Source organism: Mobula birostris, chromosome 30 (genome assembly GCF_030028105.1).
Source record: "Mobula birostris isolate sMobBir1 chromosome 30, sMobBir1.hap1, whole genome shotgun sequence".
Classification (NCBI taxonomy): Eukaryota; Metazoa; Chordata; class Chondrichthyes; order Myliobatiformes; family Myliobatidae; genus Mobula; species Mobula birostris.
The window spans coordinates 31285993-31313621 of NC_092399.1; the positions used below are offsets into that span (position 1 = coordinate 31285993).

The 27629-nt window shown below is 44.2% G+C and overlaps 1 protein-coding gene across 4 annotated transcripts in view; it reads left to right on the forward strand.

Annotated features, from left to right (window-relative positions):
* Nucleotides 1-27629, forward strand: part of eva1ba (eva-1 homolog Ba (C. elegans)) — a 122320-nt gene that overhangs the window by 64304 nt on the left and 30387 nt on the right. Inside the window, exon 3 of one of the 4 annotated variants that reach the window (XM_072247023.1) lies at nt 18337-18500. The exons of the other annotated variants lie outside the window; for them this stretch is intronic. The gene's annotated coding sequence lies outside the window, so the exon portion shown is untranslated. The remainder of the gene's footprint in view (nt 1-18336; nt 18501-27629) is intronic. 4 annotated transcript variants of the gene reach the window in all.

Below are 27629 nucleotides of genomic sequence, written 5' to 3' on the forward strand. Positions count from 1 at the left end.
TGATGTCCAGGGGATATCAGCCATGACCGTACTGAATGCTTGAGGGGCTGAATGGCCTATTCCTGCTCCCATTACTTTAGTTTCTAATGCAAATTTGTCTCTGAATTATTGGGATGTAATCTTGCTTCAAAATATCTGGAAATGGAATCCATTGTACCTGCCTGACCCCACAAGAAATTGAGGTCAAGAAGGAAAACTAAAATCTGGAAAATTCCCTCAGTTGGTTGAATTTTTGAGCTAATACTTTACTCTGTTTGTACAAGTCTATCTGCGGCAGTACGGTGAGCAAATTAACTCCACATTTGGTAGCAATAAGCTCATAATCAGTGAAAGTTGCGGTCACACTTTGGCCAAGTTTAGTTCATCTGCAGGACTTGGAAACTAGAATTTTCTTTTGTTTTTTTTTAATATAAGGTCACCCTGAACTTGGTGGCGTGATGTCAGGGGTGATGAAGTGAACCTGCTGCTTGTTCACACAATGGTGCAAAATGTTGTACAGTCATGGGCAGGCTCTATGCTGACAGGGATTTGGAGTTGGTAACGTTCTAATGATTCGCCGTTTGTGTACAAACTCTTCCACCTGAAGTATCCCCACAGTAATATAGAGACCAGACAGATGCAGAGTGCAACAATAAACAGGCCTTGCGTTTGACCGTGTTAGTACGCAAATTTCTTTATTTCAGTTGCTATTTTAACTTGAAGACAAAAGAAATTGCAGATACTGGAATCTGGTTTCTTCCCCCTTCACCCTGACTGGTTTCTCCTCCCTTTCCTCTTGGCCCAAATCATTTCGCCCCACAGATGCCACCGGACTCGATGAGCTCCTTCAGCCTTTATCTTGCTTATTTAGAAATACAGAGCAGAAGCTGGGCCTTCTGGCCCAACAAGCACGCACTGCCCACTTTCACACATGTGACCAATTAGCCTACCAACCTGTACATTTTTGGAATATGGGAGGAAGCCCTTGCAGAGAGTGTGCTAGCTTTTTACAGACAGTAGAGGAATTGATCCCAGATCTCTGGTGCTGCAACAGTGTTGGGCTAACTGTGGCACTGCTTAGTATTCCCTTTTCAGTGTGTTCTCTCTACGTTTGTTCACTGTCCCCATTCCCTCCCTCTCTGCCTCCATTTCACAGTCGTACCCTTTCACACCACACCATCACTCCCAGTTTCACCCATCAGCTGCCAGCTTCTAGGGCACTCTGCCCTTGTACTGCTATACACTGGCAAACATTCTTATTCCCTCTTGGCCCTAACGCAGGGTCTTGTCCTGCGATGTCGACCTACACCTTTTGCTTCCACAGATACTGCCTGACCGCTGACTTCTTCCAGCGTTCTGGATCTTTTCCACCTTTTATTTTGATGGATTTGGACAACCTGGGGACAGAAGGATGGATGGGGTCCTGCAGGCAGAGCCTAGAGCGCTACTAAAGACATTAAAGCACAGGAGTTACTGCTCAATAACTTCTGGATTACCACTTGTGCCCTGTGCCAGGTTGTGGAAGTGGCAGGCTTGTGGCTTTGTCTTGTTGCTGAAGTGATGATGTGTGGGTGGGGCTTTGGCACAGTTCCTGGGAAAGCTGGTATCTGCACAGGGGGAAGCCTGGCATGTTGTTGGGGAAGGATTAAACTACCATGGAAGAAGTAAAGGAACTGGTTTCAGATGGAAGTGGAGGTAGGGGCTTAGTAAAGAAGTTTGAAAGAGAATCAGGTTTAATATCATTGGTATATGTCGTGAAATTCTGTTGTTTTGCAGCAGCGGTGGATTGCAATACATAGTAAAAAGACTATAAATTATAAGAAGTATATGTATATTAAAAAAATTAAGTGAGTAGTGAAAAAGAGAGAGGAACAAAATAGTGAGGCAGTGTTCATGGATTTATTGTTCATTCAGAAACCATTGAAAAGCAGAGGAAACAAATACTGGGGGAAAAGGAAACACAAATTGCCAGAGGAACTCAGCAGGTCAGGCAGCATCTATGGAAATGAATAAGCAGCTGTCATTTTAGGCCGGGACCCTTCCTCGGGACTGGAAAGGAAGGGGGAAGATGCTAGAGTAAAAAAGTGCAGGGAGAGGAAGGAGGTGGGCAGGAAAAATGAGGCACTGGAGAAGAAAGAATCCGATAGGAGAGGCGAGTGGACTATAGGAGAAAAGGAAGGAGGAGGGGACCCAGAGGGAGGTGAGAAGAGGCAGAGAAATCTTTATTCATGCCATCAATTTGGAGGCTACTCAAATGAAATATAAGGTGTTGGGCTAAAAGGTTATTAGGGAAAGTGAAGAGGTGATAGACAGAAGCTACAGGGAGGTAGTCATCCCTAGGCTACAGGGGTCAGAAAACTGGATCACTGTCAAGAGAGGGAAGGGAAATGCCCGGATACTGGAGGACACAGCTGTGGCTGTCCCCCTCAGCAACAAATATCTTGTTCTGGATGCTGTTGAGGGGGATGACCTGACAGGGGACGCCCACGGTGACCGGGTCTCTGGTACTGAGCCTGGCGCTGTTGTGCAGGAGAGAAGGAGAGAGAAGAGAAATGCGGTAGTCGTGGGGGATTCCATAGTCAGGGGAACAGACAGGAGATTCTGTGAGCCTGACAGAGATACCCACATGGTGTGTTGCCTCCCAGGTGCCAGGATACGGGATGTCTCGGATCGGGTCCTGAATATTCTGAAGGGGGAGGGTGAGCAGCCAGTTGTCTTGGGACATGTTGGTACCAATGACATAGATAGGACAAAGGAGGAGGTCCTGAAGAGAGATTTCCCGGGGTTAGGAAGGAAGCTGAGAAGCAGGACCTCCAGGGTAGTAATCTCGGGATTGCTACCTGTACCACACGCTAGCGAGGGCAAGAATAGTCGGATATTTGGATATTGTTGTATATTTGGATTTTCAGAAGGCCTTTGACAAGGTGCCACATATGAGGCTACTTAACAAGATAAGAGCCCATGGAATTACGGGAAAGTTACACACGTGGATAAAGCGTTGGCTGATTGGCAGGAAACAGAGACTGGGAATAAAGGCATCCTATTCTGGTTGGCTGCCGGTTACCAGTGGTGTTCCACAGGGGTCCATGTTGGGGCCACTTCTTTTTACATTGTACATCAACGATTTGGATTATGGAATAGATGGCTTTGTGGCTAAGTTTGCTGATGATACGAAGATAGGTGGAGGGGCTGGTAGTGCTGAGGAAACGGAGAGTCTGCAGAGAGACTTGGATAGATTGGAAGAATGGGCAGAGAAGTGGCAAATGAAGTACAATGTTGGAAAGTGTATGGTTATGCACTTTGGCAGAAAAAATAAACGGGCAGACTATTATTTAAATGGGGAAAGAATTCAAAGTTCGGAGATGCAACGGGACTTGGGAGTCCTCGTACAGGATACCCTTAAAGTTAACCTCCAGGTTGAGTCAGTAGTGAAGAAGGCGAATGCAATGTTGGCATTCATTTCTAGAGGAATAGAGTATAGGAGCAGGGATGTGATGTTGAGGCTCTATAAGGCGCTGGTGAGACCTCACTTGGAGTACTGTGGGCAGTTTTTGGTCTCCTTATTTAAGAAAGGATGTGCTGACGTTGGAGAGGGTACAGAGAAGATTCACTAGAATGATTCCGGGAATATGAGGAACGTTTGTCCGCTCTTGGACTGTATTCCTTGGAGTTTAGAAGAATGAGGGGGGACCTCATAGAAACATTTTGAATGTTGAAAGACATGGACAGAGTGGATGTGGCAAAGTTGTTTCCCATGATGGGGGAGTCTAGTACGAGAGGGCATGACTTAAGGATTGAAGGGCGCCCATTCAGAACAGCAATGCGAAGAAATTTTTTTAGTCAGAGGATGGTGAATCTATGGAATTTGTTGCCATGGGCAGCAGTGGAGGCCAAGTCATTGGGTGTATTTAAGGCAGAGATTGATAGGTATCTGAGTATCCAGGGCATCAAAGGTTATGGTGAGAAGGCGGGGGAGTGGGACTAAATGGGAGAATGGATCAGCTCATGATAAAATGGCGGAGCAGACTCGATGGGCCGAATGGCCGACTTCTGCTACTTTGTCTTGTGGTCTTGTGGTCTAAAAAGATGCAGCTTTATTTTTAGAAAGACCTTTAATGCAAAAGGTCTAGGACCTAAAGATGCTGATCTGAGAACATAGTGATTTGTGAGGATATGGTGTACTGATCATTACTGAAGCATACCTTAAAGCAGGGCAGTTGTGTCTGCAACAAGGCTTTTAGATCAGATGTGATCAGCAGTGGGTTAGATGTGAGGGAGCATAGCAGTAATGGCTAAGGAAACACAGTCCTGTGGAAGGATGCTATACTGGAAATAAGGCCAATGAGCTGAACTAATGAAACATAAGGGACATTCACACTGATTGAAAGATTCACTCAGCTCCCAATCAGTCAGAGGGAGGCAGAAGAGCAGATCTGTTGACTGATATCTGAGGAGTGCCGAGATAACAGAGTGGCCATCAAAATCAAGTCAAAGTAAAATTTATTATCCATATATATATTTTCTTGCAGACATTTACAGGAAAACAAAGAAATACAGTAGAATTTATGACTGTACATGAAAAGACCTACACACAAACCAATGTGTGAAATACAAATTGTACAAATACTAAGAACGAGTTGTAAAATATCCTTGAGAATGAGTCTGTAGATTATGTTGTGAGTGAGGTTATCCATGCCATTTCAGGACCCATGGTTGTCAAGGTGCCATTTCAGGACTCGATGGTTGTCAAGGTGCCATTTCAGGACCCATGGTTGTCAAGGTGCCATTTCAGGACTCGATGGTTGTCAAGGTGTCATTTCAGGACTCGATGGTTGTCAAGGTGCCATTTCAGGACCCATGGTTGTCAAGGTGTCATTTCAGGACCCATGGTTGTCAAGGTGCCATTTCAGGACTCGATGGTTGTCAAGGTGTCATTTCAGGACTCGATGGTTGTCAAGGTGCCATTTCAGGACCCATGGTTGTCAAGGTGTCATTTCAGGACCCATGGTTGTCAAGGTGTCATTTCAGGACTCGATGGTTGTCAAGGTGTCATTTCAGGACTCGATGGTTGTCAAGGTGCCATTTCAGGACCCATGGTTGTCAAGGTGTCATTTCAGGACCCATGGTTGTCAAGGTGCCATTTCAGGACCCATGGTTGTCAAGGTGTCATTTCAGGACCCATGGTTGTCAAGGTGTCATTTCAGGACTTGATGGTTGTCAAGGTGTCAATTCAGGACCCGATGGTTGTCAAGGTGTCATTTCAGTACTCGATAGTTGTCAAGGTGTCAATTCAGGACCCGATGGTTGTCAAGGTGTCATTTCAGGACCCGATGGTTGTCGGGTGGCTGGTTCAGGAGCCCAGTGGTTGTAAGGGTAATAGTTACCGTAGGCAATTTCAAATACTTGCACATTAACTGGGACAGTACTAATCCAAAAGGGAGCAGAATTCAGGAAAAGTATTCAGTGTATCAAATTCAACAAGAGGGCAGTTCCAGACAGAGTCTGAAACTGAGTGCTGATAGTGGAAGAGTTTAATGAGGGCAGTTATCACTATGCCAATTCTGACTGAATTATGGAAAGATCAAAGAGGAAAATGTCTGAATTGGGTTAAGGCCAACTTTACTAAGATGAGATATGTTTCGGTGAAAATGGACTGACTTGAAGGCACTTGGATATCAAGCACTGATAAATATACACCCGTTAAAAGAAAAGGAACAGCTCCTAATTCCAGATGTTGAAGGATGATAAGGAGTAGAAAAAACAGGGAAAAGGCAAGGTAGGATGTTTATGACAGATGTCTATCTACATAACCTTGAAAGCTCGCAGGAGTCTTGGAAGGACAGCAATGAAATTAAAACGGAATTTAGGAAAGCAAAGCACATAAATTAAAAAAAAACAATTGGCAGGTAAAATCAAGGGCAACACCAATGTTCTGCTAGACATGTTCCGTGGCATGGTAGCGTAGTGGTTAGCACATCACTCTTCAGCACTAGCTGTCATTGATTGAGGTTCAAATCCCGTCTCTGCCTGTAAGGAGTTTGTACGTTCTCACTGTGACCGCGTGGGTTTCTTGCAGGTGCTCCGGTTACCTCCCACATTCCAAAGACATATGGTTAGGGTTAGTACGTCCTGGGCTTGCTACCTTTGCGCCGGAAGCATGGCAACACCCGTGGGCTGCCCCCGGCAAAACCCCTGCTCACCTGAGTTGATGCAAAAGACGCATTCCACTATATGTTTTGATGCACATGACAAATAACCCTAATATTTAAAAAAAAATCTTGGCAGATGGTGACCTCCAAGATCACAGAAACACCAGATGCTGCAGGGATTTGCACGTGTAGTTTATTTACCCTTTCAAAGCGTGCATAAAAGATTTTGAACCCCCACAAGGTATCAGTCAGGCCCTGATGGTGTATCTGGTAGGGCTTTGAAAACCTTTTTATTTTGATATATATATGATACTTGCTGTAACTTATAGTTTTTATGTACTACAATGTACTGCTGCCGCAAAACAACAAGTTTCACGACCCAGAACTGTGAGATTAAACCTGATCCTGATTCTGCCAAAAGAAACGTGCAAATGAGTGAAACAGAAGAGGAATGGAAAGAGAAGATGTTATCTGAGAGCTGACTGGTAGTTTGAGTGTGGGGGTGGAAGACGCGTGTAGTTCTGAATGAAAACTTTGGATTAAACTTTGTGAAAGTGATACATAATATAGGCAATGTAATGAAGGAGGGAAAATGTGAATCATTTGAAATTAGAAGTGTTGTGCATGTGTTAAGTGGTGCAGCTTTTAAAAAAATGTAGTATGTTGCTATACCAGTATAAAATGTATCCCTGCCCTCCAGCAGAAGCAAGGGTGGAAATAGCACAGGATCTGACTGTAATTTTCCAGTGCTCTTTGGAAATGATGTGGCGCTGGGAGACTGGCAGAATGATGGCGCGGAGCCTTGTTTAAAAAAGGAGGAGGGAACAGACCATGTGACTGCATGCCAGTCAGGCCGACATTGGTGATAGAAGAAGTTTGTTTATTGTTTATTGAGATACAGTGTGGGACAGGCCCTTTTGCCCTTTGAAACACGCCGCCCAGCAGTACACCTATTTAATCCTCGCCTAATCACAGGACAATTTACAATGACCAATTAACTTACCAACCGGTACGTCTTTGGACTGTGGGAGGAAACCAGAGCACTCCGAGGAAACCCATGCGGTCGGGGGAGAACGTACAAACTCCTTACAGACAACGGCGGGAATTGGTTGTTAATGCCAAAGGCACATTTCACTGTACGTTTTGATGTACGTGTGATAAATCAATCTGAACCTGGTTGGAATTTGGCTGGAAAAAATGAGGTGTGTATTTAGGCAGAGCAAACAAGGAGAGGAAATGCACCATAAGTAGTGGGAGTTTCAGGAAGAATGAAGGAAGTCAGGAATTTTCCTGATGGCTGAACACTGATGCATACCGGTACGGGATGCTGTTGGCTTGCTTCAATTGCTTGCATGGTGTGTATTTTCTTCTTCCTCTCTTTCTCTGCACAATGGTTTTTGGGCTTTTTTAAAAAATTGCACTATTTGAGTTTCTTGCTTTGTGGCTGCCTATAAGCAGACAAATTTCAAGGTGCATAATTTATACATTCTTTGATAATAAATGTGCTTTGAATCATAGCTAGCTGATGAACTTCGCTGTGCCCTTCTTTACGGTGTTAGCAAATCAATTGCATTGCCTGTCTTTTCATACATCTTTCAACTGAAATCAAATCAATCGCTCATCTTCCAAACAAGGTGGCGCCAGCGAGCAACGTGACCAGTGGCGACGTCCTGCTGACAGTTCACGAAACTTCTTTTACTACCTCTTTCAAATATGATTCTATCACTAAGCTGCGTGCGCTGGAATCTGTGATTTACATTTTGATGGTGCGATTTGGGGCCCATTGAGTGACCTGGCACTCTGCTGGTCCCAAAGGACTTCGAGGTGTGGAGCAGAGTGTGCAGCCGGCAGCTAGGGCACGAGCCCATGGTCGACTCCATTGCTTCCCTCTGGTTGAGGCATCGGGGGCGCGAGCCCATGAGTGACTCCATTGCCTGTCTCTGATTGAGGCTTTGAGTAAGGTTGAAGTCAATGAAGACGAGAGCAGTGGATGGGTGTGTGTTCGACGCTGTCTGCCTGTGTTTGACCGCCCTCAAACACAGGGTTCCCCCTCCGTCTGTTTAGCTGCTGTTGGAGGAAAGTGCAGGAGTCTCGGGATCCATGTCGCCAGGAGATTGGTGAAGCTGTGGATTCATTCTGAGGGAGTTTGAGGTTCATGTGACATGTAATCTGGATTTTAGTTACTCTTTTGCTGGTTTTGAGTGGTGATGCTAAAGTACATGACATATGTACATCACCACAGCACTGGATGTTGTATAAATCCTTCCCACAGTGCTGTCTTAGTGCATGTTTCTATTTATGTCGAGATTTCTATGTCATTGATATAGATGTTTACTTCTTTATTCATCGTGCAATTGCAAAGAAAACATGGCAACATCTCTACTTACTTAGGAGTCTGTGGAGATTTGGCATGACACCTAAAACTTTGACAAACTTCTATAGATGTGTAGTAGAGAGAATATTGACTGGCTGCATCACAGCCTGATATGGAAACACCAATCCCTTGAACAGAAATCCTGCAAAAAGTAGTGGATATGGCCCAGTCCATTGTGGGTAAAGCCCTCCCGACCATTGAACGCATCTACATGAAACGCTGTCGCATGAGAGCAGCACCCATCATGAGGGCCCCCACCGCCCAGGACATGCTCCCTTCTCACTGCGGCCTTAGGGAAAAAGGAACAGGAGCCTCAGGACTCTCCCCATCAGTTTCAGGAACAGTGACTACCCCTCAACCATCAGGCTCTTGAACCAAAGGGGATAACTTCACTCAACTTCACTTGCCCCATTGTTAGAAAGTTCTCACATCCAATGGACTCTTCATCTCATGTTCTCGATATTTATTGCTTATTTATTTATTAATTACTATTTTTTCATCTTTTTGTATTTCAGTTTGTTCTCGTTTGCACTCTGGTTGAATGCCCTAGTTGGGCAGTCTTTCATTGATTCTGTTATAGTTATTCTCCTGTAGATATGTTGAGAAAATGAATGAACTTTGAATGTTATAGCATGGAGGAGAACCTTTGCTTTAACGTGGTAGAGATGAATTGATAATTCCCTGTCATTCCCATTTGCAACCTGTCCTGTTTGTGATTGAGAATGATTTTATGTGTCTAACAGGTAAGTGTTGTGCGCTCACTGTCTATGGGTGGAGAACCGACTGGAAGTCACAAGTCCCGTGATCACTTCATCTTACTTTGCTGATAATAGACTCAGTCCTTTGGAGTGTGTGTGAATGATGTTATAGCGAACACTGTGTAGCCGAGTGTATCAGAGCGTGGCGAACCATTTGAATTCTCTACCCCATGGCCTCTGCCATTGATCACATTCAGAATTGGAGGCAACAGATTTCTGCACATATTGAAAAATCAAGGGGTGTGGGAACTATGCTAAAAAATGGTGATTGGGGTAGGTCAGACACAAGCTTGTTGAATGGCAGAGTTGGCTGGTGAAACAGGATCAAACTTTTAGTTCCAATATATCAGTGTGTAAAGAGTGTTTGCATTTATATTCTGAGGACAGGCTAAGTTTGATGTAGTGTCCGAAGACTGTGAAAATAGATTCTGCCAAGCACAGACTCAATGCTGCTTTATATTAAGACTCAGTTTAAGGAGACTGCTTGTTCTGTGTAGGCACAATTTGCTCTGGTGCACAAAGATTCTGTTCAAGTGGATTTTGTTGAACACAGCAGTGTTGTGTGTAAAGGCTCTAAGTAAACCCAGTTTGGGTGGGCAGGGATTCAGATGGTTGTTGTTATGCATGTGTTTAGGAGTTCGATGATATAGTAGAGGCTGCCTCCTTTGGATTTTTGGCTCCTCAGCCAGTTTCTGGAGATCAAAAATGATTTGCTTCTATTCTGGTTCTGCGATTTCTGAAGTGGAAAATGATAACGTGGGAGCTGCAAATACATCCGTAGACAAGACAGGAAGTGCATGAGGGAGCAAGCCGGTGTGCAGTTTTTTATGCTCCTTCTGTAGCCACGGCAACCAGGTGAAAATTGTAGACAGTGCAGTTTCAACTGTTCAAGCTCCTTGCTAGGAATGCAGACCTGCTTGGTTCTAAGCAAGGGTGCCACATTTGCGTCACGGTTAGTACAACGCTTTACCGTGATCGGTGGTTGGGGTTCAATTCCTGCCACTGGTTTGTATGTTCTCCTCGTGACTGTGTGGCATTTTCTCCTGGTGCTCGGGTTTCCTCCCACATTCCAAAGATGTACGGTTAGGCTTTGAGAGTTTTGGGCATGTTATATTGGTGCTGGAAGCATGGCCCATCACATTGGATTTACTTTACTTTATATTTTATTGTCGCCAAACAATTGATACTAGAACGTACAATCATCACAGCGATACCTGATTCTGCGCTTCCTGCTCCCTGGAGTACAAATCGATAGTAAATATTTAAAATCTAAATTATAAATCATAAATAGAAAATAGAAAAGGGAAAGTAAGGTAGTGCAAAAAAAACTGAGAGGCAGGTCCGGATATTTGGAGGGTACGGCCCAGATCTGGGTCGTCAGGATCCGTTCAGCAGTCTTATCTCAGTTGGAAAGAAGCTGTTCTCAAATCTGGCCGTACGAGTCTTCAATCTCCTGAGCCTTCTCCCGGAGGGAAGAGGGATGAAAAGTGTGTTGGCTGGGTGGGTCGTGTCCTTGATTATCCTGGCAGCACTGCTCCGACAGTGTGCGGTGTAAAGTGAGTCCAAGGACGGAAGATTGGTTTGTGTGATGTGCTGTGCTGTGTCCACGATCTTCTGCAGCTTCTTCCGGTCTTGGACAGGACAACTTCCATACCAGGTTGTGATGCACCCCAGAAGAATGCTTTCTATGGTGCATCTATAAAAAATAGTGAAGGTTTTAGGGGACAGGCCAAATTTCCTTAGCTTTCTCAGGAAGTAAAGGCACTGGTGGGCCTTCTTGGCAGTGGACTCTGCTTAGTTGGACCAAGTCAGGTCATTTGTGATATTGACCCCGAGGAATTTAAAGCTTTTGACCTGTTCCACTTGCGCACCACCGATGTAAATTAGGTCTTGCGGTCCGCTACTCCTTCTGAAGTCAACAACCAATTCCTTCATCTTGCTGACATTTGAGGGATAGGTTATTGTCTTCACACCATGCCGCCAGGTTCTTAATTTCCTCTCTGTACTCAAACTCATTACCTGAGACACGGCCTACAATTGTTGTGTCAAATCAATTCTTCGCTGATTGGTTTTGACCTGACCAACACATTTCATTGTAAATTTTGATGTCCCTGTTATGAATAAAGCTAATCTTTCTTTCACATTGAGTGTGCGATTTAGCTGGTGAGAGTGGACTGTGCATCAAGTTAACGTTCCCTCTTTCCATTTTGCTAATTTCCATCAGCCACTGCAACAACCAAACTCATTAAAGTTCTTTAGGTTTTCTTGATTATTGTTTTAGGATATATTTATTCTGTGTGAACCCTGACATTCCCAAAGTAGTATGTGCAGAGTTATTCATGAACAGGAATGCCATACATTGCAATGGTTACATTCCACAGAGCTGGAAAACCACAGCTGCAACGTCAGTTTATTTAACAAAAATAAAGTCACAAGAATTTACGTTCTTCAGAACATGGTCTACTCTGGGGTCCAATAGTTGCTTAAACCCAAACAGTACTGCCATGCAAATGTTCAGCACTCTACAATTATTTCTCTATTCTGACCCTTATCCTCAGTCTCTCTCCCTACAAGGTGTCCACTTTCTGCATCCAGTCTACCTCTTTCCTTCAGCCTCACCCTTAACCTGCTTCAGACACTGCTCGAGGCTTGTGTCTTGCCTCCTCTCTGGATCTGTCCCTCGGTCGGTTCTATTTGCCAGAGGAGTTGATCCTTATTTTTGGCCAAGCTGAGGGATGAAACATTTGACATCACTGAGCAAGCACTCTTGGGTCATGCAGTATCCAGTAATCTACGCTGGAGCTGCTTCCACAGTCCCTCCTAAACAAGTGACTCGAGATCAATGGCACTGGTGCAATTTCGCATTTCCTTTGCTGCCACGTTGATGGGATTGTTTATTCGTATCAGAGTATTGGTGATTGTGGGGCGGGACTGGTTCATTTCAATGGACTTTTAGATGTTTGCTTTATCCACCGTCCTCTTACAGAAGTGACACGCCCTGTGCAAACAATTCACGAGAAAGCCAATAATCACCAACATTTCTTCACATTGAGTGTTGTCCCAAAAGATTCAGCCCATGTTGAGTAGGTTATTAAAGGAGAATTCACCACTCTTCACACGATTCAGGCTGACACAATCCTGCAAGATGATCCCAAGTTACTCTCTAGCTACAGATCTTTTACACACGAATACACCGTGGGTGCTTATTCATGGTAAGCTGAGTGCTCCCAGTCTGAGAAACAAACACCATTTGATTGGAAGCTGGGAACACTTCAAGTCCATGTTCGTGTCAAGGCCAAGACTCTTCCCATGAAATCTCAGCCAAAATGTTTCACTGGGATTTGTGCTGATCTAAACCACTGTATAACCTTAGTTGTTATGTGCCATTTTGCAAGAGTGTTTTCACTGTGTTAATTATTCTGTTCACCCGGAGGGAACAAGATGTTGAAACTGGCAACTTATTAACAGATGGGGAATATTAGTTCAGACGAAGTCAGCAGTCTCTGGCAAGATTGTCCTGGAGACCACATGATTAAACTTTGCTGTGAGCATCCTAAAGGAGATATCAATAGAGTTTTTCTAAAGTAATTATTCATAATCTCACTTACTAGTGGGGGGGGAGAGCACATTGGGGCTGTGAAGGAAACAATGTTTGCTGATGGTCAAGAATGATCCAGCCATGGAGAATAATTATGGCTCTGTTTGCTTTCCCATTGGTGAGAGCAGCAGTGCACTGTGATGACAGACATGTTGGATAAGCAATGGCAGGAGCATGAGGCGGGACCTTTGGAGGTCATGTGATGGAACCTCCAGAAGTAGAATTCGTCCAACCAGGACTGGCAGTGCTGTCACCTGATACCCATGACAAGATGGCTCTCAGATGGTTTGAAAGCCTCTTACACTGGGACTCCTGGTGGCCTATTTAGGATTTACAGTCTTGCAAATGATACCGAGCCTAAACTGGCTTGAGATATTTAGTCTACTGATCTCTAACATAAGAAGTAAAAGTAAAAGGCAATGACTGCTGATGGAATATTTGCTTGAATGGATTTTGTATTACGGTTAGAAGGAAATTAACACACACAGAAAATGGTGGAGGAACTCAGCAGGTCAGGCGGCATCCATAGAGGGAAATAAACAGTTGATGTTTAACTGAGACCCTTCATCACCAACTAGTGGTACAGCACTGCAGCAGGCCATTCAGCCCATCAGGTTGGTGCTGGCCTGATTTTCTGCCTTATCACATTAATCTGAGCTGGAGTCCACGTACCTATCCAAGCTTCTCTTAAATATTACAACTGAATGCATGTCTACCACTTCCACTGGCAGCTTGCTTGGGTTGGCACAACATTGAGAGCTGAAGGGCCTGTACTGTGTGATACTGTTCTATGTTCAAACCCACACTAACCCCTGGGTGAAGAGGTTTTCCTTCTGATTCTCTTGAATATTTCACCAACCACCTCCAGTTCTAGATTCACCTAACTTGTATAGGATGCAGTAATTCAGGGTTGTAGAACTGGTTAAGTTTACAGACACAGGCTGGGCTAATAGTTTTCATTTGATCAGTAAATCTACCCTTGTACACAATATACCATATTCTGCCTCTCTTTGCTAGAAACTCCAGTCATAGAACAGAGAAATCTGGAGCACATTATAAACCCTTCAGCCCATAACATTGTGCCAACCATGTAACCTACTCTAGAAACTGCCTAGGAATTCCCTACCCTCTATTTTGTTTAAGCTCCATGTTCCCATCTAAGAGTCCCTATTGTATCCACCTCCACCACCATTACTGGCAGTGCATTCCACACACCCGCCCCTCTCTGTGTGGAAAAACTTGCCTTGGACATCCCCCCTGAGACTGCTTCCAAGCACCTTAAAACTATGCCCCCTTGTGTTAGCCATTTCAGTCCTGGGGAAAAGCCTCTGATCAATGCCTCTCATCATCTTATACACCTCTATCAGGTCACCTCTCATCCTCCGTCGCTCCAAAAAGGCCGTGTTCACTCAACCTATTCTCATAAGGTATGCTCTCAAATCCAGGCGAGATCCTTGTAAATCTCCTCTGCACTCTCTCCACAGTATCCACATCCTTCCTGTAGTGAGGTGACCAGGTGACCACACAACGCAGATGACTGACTCACTCTCACTATCCCCTTTCGTCCATAGTGGATGAATCCTCTGAACCATGGTGATGAATACAGAATATGCTGAATTCCAGTGTCTGTAGAACCGAATGTCACCAGAGATATTTTATTCCACTTCTTTCTCCTTCAGTCATAAGACTGGTATTAAAGGCTGCTTCCATTTGGAAAGTAATGCCTCCACGCACTGAACTGCTAACATCGAGTCAGTATTACCAAGCTCACTTGCTGCCTTTCTCCGAGCAGCATTTGAACACTTTCCCTCCAGTCTTCCATGAGATTCAGAGGCAACTGTTTGACTTGGATGTACAGCCTTTCGAGTATTTTGTGGACAGGTTAAAGGCGCAGCAGGAAATACTTGCAGCGTTTCTGTCTGAGCATGAGATCTGCAGTTTGTCTTTCAAGCTCGATGCTAGGAGACAGGGAATTGCATATCGCAATTGGCGCTGAACTACAGAACAGAAATTTCAATACAATATATTTCTATATCACATTGCTGATGTAATGTAGGTTGGGCCCTTGTTGATATTTGGGGCATTTATGTATGCTTGAGTACCATTGGAATCACAACAGCTTTTATTCATTGTCAAACTGTTCAAAGATCGGTTTTATTTGTCACAATTACATCAAAACAGTGAAATACGTCATTTGTGTCAACAATGAGGGTGTAAGCACAAAATAATCTGCAGATGCTGTGATCAAAGCAACACTTTCAGTACGCTGGATGAACTCAGCAGGTCAGGCAGCGTCCGTTAGAAACGATGAGATGACGTTTCGGGCCGGAACCCTTCGTCAGGACTGAAGAATGAAAGATGGAAAGGATTTGAAGAATGCTCGTAGCGTCAGTTGAAGGACCAGTAATTTGAAAGACAAAGGGGTGAGGGAGGGAAAGCATTAACGTCATAGCCCTGAAAACAATGGGTAGTAGAAGAAGGAGGCGGAACCATGAGGGAGCTGGGGGAGGGGGTAGAGTGAAATAGGGATGGAGGAAAGGAGGGTGAGGGAATTACCGGAAGTTGGAGAATTCTATGTTCATACCAAGGGGCTGGAGACTACCTAGACGGTATATGAGCTGTTGCTCCTCCAACCTGAGTTTAGTCTCATCATGGCAGTAGAGGAGGCCATGTATGGACATATCTGAACATATCTGAAAGGGAGTGGGAAGCAGAATTGAAGTGGGTGGCTACCGGGAGATCCTGTCTGTTGTGGCGGACGGAGTGGAGGTGCACAATGAGGGTGTGTTGGGGGGAAACCCACAGATGGCGCCATGCGTCGGTGCCAACATAGCTTGCTCACGGTAACGAACCGTGTGTCTTTGGAGTTTGGGCGGAAACCAGAGCACCTGGTGTCAACCCATGTGGCCACGGGGAGATCGTGCAAACTCCTTACAGACAGCAGTGGGTTGCTGACGCTGTGTGCTACTTTCACTTTGATGTAATTTATGAAATTTTCTCATTGCACTGTAAATACCTTTCACTACTGGAGTCTTTTCCTGTGTGTTCTATACATGAGGCCATTTGCTTCCAAGCTACTCTCAGTACGAGAAAATAGGAATGTTAATAGAAGCAGGAGTAGGGAATTTGGTCCCTTGTGCCTGCTCCGCCATTCTCCAAGATCTGAGCTGATCTTTTAGCTCAGTGATACTTTCCTGCGCTGATTTTAAATTCCTGACTCACTTGATCTTTAACAAACACAGCAAATGACCCTCTGTAATATTCTTAAGAGCCACAGAACTTCACAATGTTTGAGATGAAGAAGTTTCTTCTCATTGTGATCTGAAAGGACAGTACCTTATTTTAAGATTGCAGTCTAGATGGCACTAAGGTGTCAACTGTATCAAGGTCATGGCTCAGAATTTAAGATTCGTAGAGGTGGTTTTGGGGACAGAGAGGGGTGTTAATGATCAGGTTCGGGTTTAGGGAGGAATGTGAGGGAATTAGAGCAGTGGTCCCCAACCTCCGGGCCGCGAAGCATGCAGGGGTGCAGTTGTGGCTATCCCTCGAGGGCGAGGATGATGGTCTTTGTTTTGAAGAAGTGGCCCACAGACCGAAGACGCCTGTGCGTGTATTTGTTTAACGTGTACTTGATGTTGCACTCCAAGAAGCACACGATACTTCACAAATCAACCAACTGATTCCAATGGCATGGAAACCATGACAATTGGAGCTGATGGATTGTTGCAGCCTTCATCCGCCTTCACAGCCGTTGAGTTCGACATAACTTCATCCGCCTGTTCCACCATTGAGGTCTTGGTTGGATTGTTCTTTGTCAGGGACATCACCCTCGATCTTACCGCCATGGGTGACCCTACCAGGAGCTTAGCTCCAGACGGAATCACTCTCTGGATCACAGGACCACACAAGCTTCTCCACCGCAACAAGGTGACAATCCATGGAGAAGAGGGGTGCAGCGGTAGCCGGGACGCACCCAGCACATCTCTAAGAAAAAAGCCAAAACAAACAAGCTAATTAATTAGGTGCCGCCTGGCACGTAATTAATTAGCTTGTTTATTTCGGCTTTTTTTCTTAAAGATGTGCTGGGTGCATCGCGGCTACCACTGCACCACTGCGTGCTTCGCGGCCCGGAGGTTGGGAAACACTGAATTAGAGGACAGGCTGGAATCTAAGCCTCCATTCTGTGTTTGAAGGGTAGTGATGTGGATGTTGTCAGATTTCAGGTTGGCTGACGAGCTAGGATGGGGGGAGGGGGTGGTGGAGTGTCCCCAGGTACGCAAGTCAGCAAGGCTGGAGTTTGAGGCCTAGTGTTCAGGGTCCTGTCATCAGCGAGTCTGGAGCTCGAAGAATGGAGTTTGGGTCCTCACTTATCGTCATTAGTAATATCGAAGACTGAAGCCCGTAGGTCGATTGGAAATCCTGAAGGAAAGAGCTCAGAATCTCTGCGAGCCCGCTAGCGATGTTGAAGGGCCAATGACTGCAAATTGATGGTAGAGGACTAGCTACGGGGCTTTCTGTGATGAGGAGGAACTAATATTGTTGTAAGAGTGCATGAAAATGGTGGTTGGACAATGATGTCATTGCTGCAAAGATTTAAATCACTCAAGATTTAACAGCAAATTAATGATAGCCAGATGTTTTTGCTCACACAGTATATTTTACAGTAATTTGGGTGTATGGATGGTGGTGAATCCTAAATATGCAGGTTGTGCTCTCTTCTATTACCGTCAGAAAGGAGGTACAGGAGCCTTAGGCCACACACCACCAGGTTCAGGAACACTTACTGCCCTTCAGTCAACAAGCTCCTGAGCCAGTGTGGGCAATTTCATTCACCACAACACTCACTGATCATTGAACACAACCTATGAACACACATTCAAGGACTCTACAGCACATGTTCTCAATATTATTTATTTGTTGTTATTGTTATCGCTTTCCTTTAAGTATTTGCACGGTTTGTCAGACTTTGAGTTGTTTCTCATTGATTCTATTCTATTACTTTGGTCTACAGTGAATGCCTGCAAGAAAATGAATTCTCAGGGCAGTATTTGGTGACATGTACGTCCTTCATTCATTATGTGCCATGTTGTATGACATGGCCAGTCATAGTCATTCCACAACCATGATTGTTCTTGGCAAATCTATCTACAGAAGCAGTTTTCCGTATACATACTGTACTTTGATAATAAATTTACTTTGAACTTTGAAAGGCAGTGGAAATAGCATCATACAGCACAGAACTGGTCTTGCAACTAGTATAAACTTGTTCCCTGTAGAGCTGGACTGAACAACAACATTTTAAAGGGAATTGCAAGTTTATAAATAGAAAATTACAAGGTTGCAAAGGAAATAGAATGCCAGGCTGTAGACAGGAAACAGAATGGGAATAATTAGACAATACTCTCAAATTGTTGGCACAAAAGATGGCCTTCTTTTGTATTGTGTGGTTCTATAATTAGCTCTTCTTTCTTCTTAAAGCCTGAACGTAGGAGGAAGAACAAGGAAAGGTGAAAAGAAAGCACAGGCTTCTTGTCCTACTGTTTGGAGTGTTATTCCTGGTCTATTATTTAATAGACTATATGAATTGATGATTACCAACTTTCTCCTCTGTGAACTTCATCAGCACTGAACCTCCTGTTCCTGTGAGTAATCTCATCTGGGGTCATAGTCATAGAACTCCGCACCACAGTGACAGGCCAACTGGGCCATATGATCCATGCCAGCCCAGTCTTCTGCGTAATCTAATCTACCTGCACTTGGAACATACCCCTCCATACCTCCCTCATCCATGTGCCTATCCAAAAATAAATGTTATAACTGAACCTGCGTCTACAGCTTCCACTGGCAACTCTGCACTTGCATCACCTGCTGAGTGAAGAACTTCTCCCTGGGGTTCCCTTTAAATATTTCACCTTTCACCATAAAAGTATGACCTCTAGTTCTCGTCTCACTCAATCTGGTGGGGGAAAAGCCTGTAAGAAAATACCCTATCTATACTCCTCATAATGTTGTAACCCTCCATAAGATATCCCCTCATTTTCCTACACTCCAGGGAACAAAGTTCTAACCTATTCAACCATTCCCTATAACTCAGATCCTCAGGAAATGCAAACATGCTAGAAAGTTTTCTCTGCATTCTTTCAAGCTTTTTGTTATCTTTCCTGTGAGTAGTTGAGCAGAAATGCACATAATACTCTAAATTCTTCCCCACCAATGTCTTGTGCAACTTCAACATAACCAACTAACTCGTGCTCAACGCCCATGGGCCAGAAAGTTTTCTTCATGGCCCTATCTACATGTGATTCCACTTTCATGGAATTATGGATCTGTTTGCCCAGGGCCATTCGTTTCACAGCACACCTCAGCATCCTACTGTTCACTGTGTGAGTCTTACCCTGGTTTATCCTCCCAAAGTGCAATATCTTACTTTTGCCTGTATTAAATTCCATCTGCCATTTTCAGCCCATTTTCCCAGTATGCTGGTCTGAACTATTTTTGAAAGGATGATTTAATTTATTGGAACGGTTACAGTAAAGGCTCCTGGGGCAATGGATGTAGTTTCAAAAATGCTGAGTCGTACAGAGCACGAGGTTTGCAGTCGAGTTCAAGTTTAATTGTCATTCAACCACCCATGAGAACAGCCAAACGGAACAGCATTACTCTGGTGCCATGGTACAAATCAGAGTACTAACAGTCATACACAAGTCACATATAGCACATTTAAGATATCAGTAAAATGCAGTCACACAAAAAAATAGTCAAGCCCCTGAGTCTATGAATAGTCAGCAGTCAGTAGTCGAACACAATACAGCTTGTCTTCTGCTGGGTGAACACTGGGGGGCAGCACTGACTCCCGCCAGCTTGCATGCCATGGCACACCACCTCCGGTGGAGCGCACTGACCCCAACACCTCTCTCCTGTGCGGCTGTCAAAAGTTGACACCGAGGCTTGAGGCCTAGTCCTTGTCACTCGTCTGCAATTTGGGCTGTGTTTAGTGGCCTGACAGAATTCTGTACTACTTGCTCAAGTGAGTTCAAAGCGCAACTTATGACAGGGTAATTAGCAAGGTTTTGGTGAAATCACTCCGGAGCATTTGCAAGTCCTGAACACTGCATCTACTAAGGCAAAAGTGCAATTGATGGGGAATGTAGGACTGCCACAGCAGTTCAGATAACAAGGTTAGATACCAACAGATAGCGAAGGACACTAACATAAGGGTGTGGTAGCATAGAAGGGCAGCACAGTACCGAAGTAATTAGTGTAACACTTACAGTATCGGCGATCCTGGTTCAACTTTTGCCGCTTTCTGTAAGAAGTTTGTACGTTCTCCCCACGACTGTGTGGAGATCCTACAGTGCTCTGGTGTCTCCCCACATTGCAAGGACATGAGGGTTAGGGTTAAAACATTGCGGGCATGCTATGTTAGTGCCAGAAGTGTGGTGACAGTTGTGGGCTGCCCCCAGCGCACTCTTGGACTATTGGTTCCACTGCATGGCACATGTGTGTACTCCAGACGTTGCTGACAGATTTGCCCCTTTGTACAGTGAGTGATAATTGGGCTATCATCCTTTCTCACCACTAGGCCCAAATTGATAACTGCTCCTGGGGCTAGAGGATTCTGTTTAGCAGCAGGTTACTTTACATCACTGACTACAGTGGGCTGATCAGCGTGCTCTCCTGGTAATGGTCCACGAATCCAGGCCTATACATATGCAATGGGACAGGTTCTTAATGCCAAGGGTTGGCTCTATGGTGAGAGGTTGTTGCTTTTCAAACTGGAAAAGAGAGACACCGGAGCTGCATTTGATTTGCGTAAATTATAAGTTATCATTACTATGTGGAGGCTCATTTCGCACCCTGTTGTGCATCTAATATTTCAGGAATATTGTAAATATATTTGATTAAGCATTCTTTGTTTACATAATGCATTGCAGGTTATCTGTAAAAGTACATAAATGACACACGTCATCACGACACCGTGTTATACATGCATGCCTCACTTCAGTAAAAATGAACTAAGACTCACATTCCCAGCTCGGTAGTTTTCTTTTTCAATATTTTTATTGATTTCTATATAGAAGAATACAGAGTTCAAGAGAATACATATTATAAAACAAAAGACAAGATACTCGGTAGTTTTAATTTTATTTTGGAGTTACCAAACATAACAGTGGGGACAAGGTATTTTTTTAAATGAACACAAGACAACTACCAACCTATTGAACCATAGTGAGACATTCTAGTTAAAAAGAAAAGCACAGTGAGAGATGGTAGAGTTTTTAAAAAAGCACAGAACTTTTTTCCCCTTTGAGAAGTACATCTTCTTCATAAAAGAAAAATTTAAAAATAAGTAGGAAAACAGAGGAGTTCATGGGTTCGTTAATGGAGAGTACTGAGTGATAATAAGCATTTTTTAAAAGAGTAGAAACGTCTGGCTACATCAGAATGATTGAAGCATTCCATTGCATAAAAGTTGACCAGAATATACACATGGAACAAATTGAGTAGGGTTTTAAAGCAAATGAAATGACCAATGAGAAATGAGTACCAGTTTTGTTGAGTTTAAAGGCATGTAGTTTGCTTCAAAGTTTAACTGTTCCAACCAAATCAGCCAAATTGAGTTTTGCTGATATTGTGAAAGTAATGCAGGTATATTTAGAACTGACACCATTGTTTGTTGCAGAACACTTTAGGTTTCATAAGCGGAATCAAAAGTTAAAGAAGACTATTTCAGTGTATGTGGCTGAATTGAAGAGATTGTCTGAGCATTGTCAGTTCAATGATGGACTTAGTGATGCACCACGACATGGTTTATTTTGTTGGACCTTACAACAAAACATTCAAAAATGGCTCCTAACTGAAGCTCAACTCACATTTTAAAGAACAGTTGAAATAGCTGTATCAATGGAAACAGCGGTCAGAGATGCAACTGAGTTGCAGTCAGGAATGAAAGTGAGTATGAACAAAACTGCAACATCTAAACAGGAACCGGCCTGGCCAGACAAATTCTCTTACTGATGTTGCAGGGGCTCCATAGGACATGTACAGATAGCATGTCGGGCAGACAAAAATAAATGGACTGCACAGGGAGGAGCAAATGATAAAAAGTGACACAGGACAGGATGCCTTTGAGATTTACAAGTGAAAACTAACAGTAGACAAGCAAACACGAGGAAATCTGCAGATGCTGGAATTTCAAGCAACACACATCAAAGTTGCCGGTGAAGGCAGCAGGCCAGGCAGCATCTCTAGGAAGAGGTACAGTCGACGTTTTGGGCCGAGACCCTTCGTCAGGACTAACTGAAGGAAGAGCTAGTAAGAGATTTGAAAGTGGGAGGGGGAGGGGGAGATCCAAAATGATAGGAGAAGACAGGAGGGGGAGGGATGGAGCCAAGAGCTGGACAGGTGATTGGCAAAAGGGGATATGAGAGGATAATGGGACAGGAGGTCCGAGAAGAAAGAAAGGGGGAGGGGGGAAGCCCAGAGGATGGACAAGGAGTACAGTGAGAGGGACAGAGGGAGAAAAAGGAGAGAGAGAAAAAAATAATAAATAAATAAATAAATAAATAAATAACGGATGGGGTACGAGGGGGAGGTGGGGAATTAATGGAAGTTTGAGAAGTCAATGTTCATGCCATCAGGTTGGAGGCTACCCAGACGGAATATAAGGTGTTGTTCCTCCAACCTGAGTGTGGCTTCATCTTGACAGTAGAGGAGGCCGTGGATAGACATATCAGAATGGGAATGGGACGTGGAATTAAAATGTGTGGCCACTGGGAGATCCTGCTTTCTCTGGCGGACATCTACTGATGTCTACTATAAGCCTACTGACTCTCACAGCTATCTGGACTATTCCTCTTCTCACTCTGTCTCTTGCAAAAATTCCATCCCCTTCTCACAATTCCTCCATCTCCGCCGCATCTGCATTCAGGATGAGGCTTTTCATTCCAGAAGGAGGGAGATGTCCTCCTTTTTTAAAGAAAGGGGCTTCCCTTCCTCCACCATCAACTCTGCTCTCAAACGCACCTCCCCCATTTCACGCCATCTGCTCTCACTCCATCCTCCCACCATCTCAATAGGAATAGGGTTTCCCTTGTCCTCACCTACCACCCCACCAGCCTCCGGGTCCAACATATTATTCTCCGTAACTTTCATCACCTTCAACAGGATCCCACCACTAAGCACATCTTTCCCTCCCCCCTCCCCGCTTTCTGCAGGGATGGCTCCGTACGTGACTCCCTTGTCCATTCATCTCAACCATCTCTTCCCACCGATCTCCCTCCTGGCACTTATCCTTGTAAGTGGAACAAGTGCTACACGTGCCCTTACACTTCCACCCTCACCAACGTTCAGGGCTCCAGACAGTCCTTCCAGGTGAGGCGACACTTCACCTGTGAGTCGACTGGGGTGATATACTGCATCTGGTGCTCCCAATGCGGCCTTCTATATATTGGCGAGACCCGACACAGGCTGAACACCTACGCTCTGTCCGCCAGAGAAAGCAAGATCTCCCAGTGGCCACACATTTTAATTCCACATCCCATTCCTATTCTGATATGTCTATCCACGGCCTCCTCTACTGTCAAGATGAAGCCACACTCAGGTTGGAGGAACAACACCTTATATTCCGTCTGGGTAGCCTCCAACCTGATGGCATGAACTTTGACTTCTCTAACTTATGTTAAATGCCCCACCTCCCCTTCGTACATATATTCTTTTGCTCTCTCTCCTTTTTCTCCCTCTGTCCCTCTCACTGTACCCCTTGCCCATCCTCTGGGTTATTTTTCCCCCCTCCCCCTTTTCCTTCTCCCTGGGCCTCCTGTCCCATGATCCTCTCATATTCCTTTTGCCAATCAACTGTCCAGCTCTTGGCTCCATTCCTCCCCCTCCTGTCTTCTCCTATCATTTTGGATCTCCCCCTCCCCCTCCCACTTTCAAATCTCTTACTAACTCTTCCTTCAGTTAGTCCTGACGAAGGGTCTCGGCCTGAAACGTCAACTATACCTCTTCCTAGAGATGCTGCCTGGCCTGCTGCGTTCACCAGCAATTTTTATGTGTGTTAATAGACAAGCAATATTGGGTACATTAGAAGAGAACAGAAAATTAGTTAAAATGAAATTGGACACTGGCTGGGCTGATTCAGTCATTCCACAAAATGAGTTTGAACAGCGTTTCAAAGATAATAAACTGCAGCCTACAGATATACAACTAAGACCTTGTACTGGAGAAAAGATAGCTCATGCGGGAATGGCGTTCATTACAGTGAAATACAACCATACAATATGTTGTAAAAATAGAAGGGCCAGCATTATGGCGCTGATATCGGCTGAGACAACTACAACTTGATTGGGGATCCATCATCCACCATTTGCAAGTCACATTCCCTGAAATAGAATCAACTGAAAGCAAATTAAGAAAACTACTGGATAATGCCTCAGCAGTGTTCAAGGATAGCATTGGAAAACTCAAAACCTATCAAGGGTAAAATTGTGTTAAATGAAAATGCCGCACCCAAGTTTTACAAAGCCCACCCATTTCCTTATACCAATTGCGATAAAGTAGCCAGTGAGCTAAATCACATGGAGGCTGAAGGAATTCTCTCCAAGATTAAGGGGACGCCATGGGCAACTCCAGTGCTCCCAGTAGCTGAGGAGAGTGGATCTGTCAGGATCTGTACTGATTTTAAGGTCAGCATTAACCCAGTACTGAAAGTTGATCAATACCCTCTGCCCAGGATAGAAAGGTATCTTTGAAAATCTTTCTGGAGGGAAACACTTCAGCAAAGTGAACTCAGCTGAGGCCAACCTACAGATGGAGATAGAAAAAGAGACGAAAGTGTTTCTCACCATAAAATCTCACAAAGCACTTTATCACTATGATAGGCTTATTTCTGGAGTTGCACCTGCACTTGCACTCTGGAAAAACACTCAACATCATAGGTATTGAGTTGATCGAAAATGAGAGGGCTTTTGCAATTTCACATTCCAAAAGACAGATAGATGGGTTAGTAAGTTGTAGCCTTACTGTGTTGACTAACCCCCTCCCCACCACTACAATCCTTGGACTGTGTTGGTTGTTGAGGCAGATAACGTATTTCACTGTATGTTTCACATGTACATGTGACAAAAAAATCTATAAGCTCTTTAATCCTTATTTCAATATATTTGACGGAAAATGTTTGTTGACAAGCTTGGTATGTGCATGTGTGGGTTGGTGTGTTCGCTTGCTTTAAATGTCTCCTTTTACCATGCTGACCAATTCTCCCTGTCCGGCTTTGTAGTTGGTGCAAACGTGCTGTGAAGTTACATCGCTGACTGCGGTCCAGATTTCCTTTTCATCAGCCCCAAATTCCTCAGCTGTTTTCTTTATATTCCTCTGCCACCCATTCCCAAGTTACACTGCAAATGGAAACACGTCTCACACACATTAATGACTAATCCATGGATACTCACATCATCCAACATGGAGCTCTGTACAACTTCCTCTGCACTTCTTCAAAAGAATTTAAAACAAAATTGTGAGTCCTCAAAGTCAGATGACACACATTCCTCATCAAACAATATTTGATTCTATCTCCTTAGTGTAGGAACAATTGAAGATTCTGTGTTTGAAAGCTGTGTGGGTTTAGTTGGTTAAGTTCCAAAGATTCCCCACAACTTGGCATTCGCTGCTTTTGCTAGTCTGCTGCCGTCCCCAGAGGGTAAATACAGGGGAAAAAGTTTATGGTAAGGCTACCTGTAATGATCCTTCAGATGTAGATTCTCGGCAGAATCCAACAAGTGTTCATCAGAATTCTCAACTGCAATTCAGACCAAATTGTTAAATGGAAAAATCCTATGTGCAAAACCTCAGCTAGTTTTAGGATTCTTTGAACACAAGCTGTGTGGAGGTCTGAGGTAATAGGAGCATTGGGAAATAGAAGCAGGGGCAGGACATCTAACCTTTGAACTTGCTCCACCCCTCGGTAAATTATGGCTGATCTATGGGGTCAGTCCCTCTTCCCTGCACTGACCCCATGCCCATGTTGTTGCTGAGCAATCTGTACAAGTACATGCCATTAATGTTGTGGAGACACGGGGAAGTGTTGAAATGGCAGTATCACAACACTCGCCGTTTGCACAGACGTTGCCCGATGTGCTGAGTGTTTCTAAGCATTTTCTTGGTTAAAGATACTTAAGTTACCAGCTTGCCACTGGGAAGAAAGTTAGTTCCTTCATCCCTTCTAACAGTTAAAATGTTAAAACGAGGACTGACTGGCTGAGGTTGGTTTTCAAGGTTTTAACATTTTCATGTGCCACCTGACTCAAGTCCACGTGTCCTCGTACGATTAGTATTCCAGATAAGGGATATTGACACCTAGTCCTACCTAACACACCCACCTCCAAACCAGCATGTATACTCATCCCTACCTCACACATCTCCAAAATTAGTTTGTTTTGGAATATAACATTCCCATGTTTGTGGGAAGCTGATTCAAGGTGCAAGTTAATTTCTCACATGTACATTGGAAGATACAGTGAAATACATCATTTGCATTAATAATCAACACATCCAAGGTTGTGCTAGGAGCTGCCTGCAAATTATAGCAATAAAAAAGTACAGTGCAGAAACAGACCCTTTGGCCCATCTGGTCTGTGCTGAGCCATTTAAACGGCCTACTCCCATTGACCTGCACCGGGACCATAGCCCTCCATACCCCTACCATCTATGTACCTATCCAAACTTCTCTTAAACATTGAAATCGAGCTTGCATGCACCACTTGTACTGGCAGCTCATTCCATACTCTCCCAACCCTCCGACTGAAAAAGTTTCCCCTCGTGTTTCCCTTAAACTTTTCACCTTTTACCCTTAACACGTGATGTCTAGTTGTAATCCCACCCAACCTCCATGAAAAAAGCCTGCTTGCATTCACCCTATCCATACTCCTCATAAACACTCCCATCAAATCTCCTCTCAATCTTCTACATTCCAAGGAATAAAGTCCTAACCTATTCACTCTTTCCTTGTAACTCGGGACTTCCAGTCCTGGAACATCCTTGTGAATTTTCTCTGTACTCTTTCAACCTTTTTTACATCTTCCCTGTGGCTGGGTGATCAAAACAAATTAGGCCTTGCCAATGTCTTATACAACTTAAACCTAACATCCCATCTCCTGTACTCAGTACTTTGATTTATGAAGGCCAAATGTGCCAAAAGCTTTCTTTATGACCCTATCAACCTGTGACACCACTTCCAATTAATAATGGATCTGTATTCCCAGATACTTCTGTTCTACTGCACTCCTCAGTGCCCTAACGTTCACTGTATGAGACCTACCCTGGTTGGTCCTAGCAAAGTACAAAGCCTCACACTTGTCTGCACTAAATTCCATCTGCCAATTCTCAGCACTTTTTTTCAGCTGGTCCAGATCCTGCTGCAAGCCATGATGGTCTTCCTCACAATCTTGGTTTCAACAACCAGTCTTCTGATCCAGTTAACCACCTTATTATCCAGATCATTGTTATAGATCTCAAACAACAATGGACCCAACACTGAGCCCTGTGGCACACCACTAGTCACAAGCTTCTTGTCAGAGAGGCAACCATCTATTACCACCCTCTGGCTTCTCCCACAAAGCTAATGTCTAATCCAATTTACTACCTCATCTTGAATGCCAAGTAATTGGACCTTTTTGACCAACCTTCCATGCGGGACCTTGTCAAATGCCTTGCTAAAGTCCACGTAGATAACATCCACTGCCTTGCCTTCATCATCTTTCCTGGTAACGTCC